The sequence below is a fragment of the Dermochelys coriacea genome, chromosome 10 (assembly GCF_009764565.3).
Source record: "Dermochelys coriacea isolate rDerCor1 chromosome 10, rDerCor1.pri.v4, whole genome shotgun sequence".
NCBI lineage: Eukaryota > Metazoa > Chordata > Testudines > Dermochelyidae > Dermochelys > Dermochelys coriacea.
The window spans coordinates 58,966,844-58,969,079 of record NC_050077.1 but is presented as its reverse complement, the minus strand read 5'-3'; the positions used below and the strand labels follow the sequence as shown (position 1 = coordinate 58,969,079).

Here is a 2,236-nt window from a genome sequence, read left to right as displayed (position 1 = left end):
CAGCAGGCATCCTGAACTTGGAGATTCCAGCTTCAATAATTCTCTGTATGGAAACAGACATCTATGGTATGCCTTAGATCTGCTGCAGTCACTATCTACTAACAAACCTATTGGAAGCTAAATTCCTATGATAATGCGATCCTTTCTTCAACCAGGGGATGTAGCCTGTGAATTGAAACAAAGGAATACCATTTAAGAAAATGATCATGTAACAAAGTGGGTATTCACTCACGAAAGCTTATGCTCCAATACGTCTGTTAGTCTATAAGGTGCCAGAGGATTCTTTGCCGCTTTTACAGATCTTTCTATGCCTTTCCTATATGCTGAAAGCTTGTGTGATCTCTGTGTGTTACTAACTACAATTTTGTAATGAGAGCCAGTCTGCAACCCAATTGAGACAGAGCAGCTCACACAAAGATGGCAACTCATTTATTGTGTGATCTGTCAAACATGTGGTAGGATTGGCTAAGTTACAATTTAGATATGAAGCACTTTTTCTGTGTATTTAAATCAGGAAACCTCTACCTCTAAAGCGTATTCTATTGTAGGAGATCCAGTCTTCTCTTGATAAGTGCGTATTAAAGTTAATTGGAATTACTCATGTACACCAAATGGCAATTAGACCTAGGAAAAAGAAAAAGACCCTGATCACATGTAGTGTGAATGGGATAGCCTTGCGAGGGGCCATTGTCAGCAGTGACTTCCCTTAGAAAACAATGGCATCTGTTTTCTGTTGACTAATGTGCCATAGCATGTAATTTTATGCTACATCAACTTATCTTAAATGCATGCTGTGGAATTTCTCATTCTAGAACTGTACAAGTATTCCCAGAGCAATGCCTGGTTTTCTAGCCATTATAGCTCGTATTACTGTCAACTCTGAAGGCAAATTACTAATGCTGCTAGCAAAATATGAATTTGCTTTATATAGCAGAAGTATTACCTGGAAATAGGAGTGTTGCAATAACATGACCATTGACTTCAATGTGGAATTTGATCAGGTGGGGGGCTGACACACACGATGCAACACCCACAAGGAAGTGTTAATTGTGCATACTAGTTGGAAACAATGCCCCAGTTAAAACCTTTAGACCAAGACAGATATTGTCATGAAGGAACACACATAAACACAATTTGTTAAAGATACTAAATTGTTTTAATTTCACAGCATCTTCCATCTAAATCTCCAAACCACTTAAACCTCACCTGAATTTAGGCCTGTGAGGTCAATTGTGTCATCATCCTAATTTTTCAGAGGAAGAATGGCGGCCCAGAGAATTTAAGTTACTTGAACAAGGTCACAAAAAGTGTGACAAAACACTAGAAGAGAACTCAGATCTCCCTTACATAGGAGATGAGTCATGATAGTTTCCTCATATTGAGGAACCAGAGCCACTTCCAGACAAAGCAGATGTCTTTCCAGATCTCTAACAATATGTCTGTGCTTGTTTTTGTCTATGGCATGTTTTATTGTGCTTGTTTTCTAATGTTCTGATAGTATTTTTTCCTGTCAGCTTGTTGTGACAGTCTATACTATTATGTTTACCATTGGAGAACTGAAGAGACAGTTATACAATAGTCCAGATTGTACCCTGAGTAATGTTACACTGGTGTAAACTTCTTACTTGGGTTCATTCCCTCTCTACCCATTGTTTTCTCTTGATCCTTTTAACTGTGACATATCTGAAGTATCATGGATGCATGCAGCCACTGACTTTGCATGCAAGAGAGCTGAAAACACCTTCATGCTTTCTCTCAAGCTCCCCTCAGGCTTCTGAGGAGCTCCCCATAAACAGCCACAAGCCCTCTGAGGCAGGGTCTGTCTTTTTGGTCAGTGTTTTTACAGTGTCTAGCAGCTAAAATCAAAGTGTAGTCTCTGTTCTTATCAGTTTAATATCTGATTATGTCCTTAATTTGAGGACTGTATATTAAATTGATTTTTGAAACAAGGGGCTGGAAGAGGAGCTTAGTCTGTCCACCCCATGCATTGACCTGGTATTGCAGTGCCTTCAGGAATTAAAAAAAAAAAAAAAAAAGAACAAACAATTGGGTGGGTGGGGGTCCATGACAAGGGCTCCTAGGCACTAAGGTAATACAAATAAATAAGATAGTGGAATTTGCTTCAGGTTTTTGTTTATAAAGCCTAACAAATCAAATGTATAGTACTAATGTGGGATTCAGATTCATCTGGGCTTCCGAGATGCCAAATGAAAGAATGTTCTGTAACAAGTAACAG

At 38.8% G+C, this 2,236-nt stretch overlaps 1 non-coding gene across 1 annotated transcript; it reads left to right on the top strand.

Annotated features, from left to right (window-relative positions):
* The first annotated feature begins 1,833 nt into the window (after nt 1–1,833).
* Nucleotides 1,834–2,030, top strand: LOC119863117. Its single transcript, XR_005295503.1, has one exon. It is a non-coding gene; the product is annotated as a U2 spliceosomal RNA (small nuclear RNA).
* The last annotated feature ends 206 nt before the right edge of the window (nt 2,031–2,236 follow it).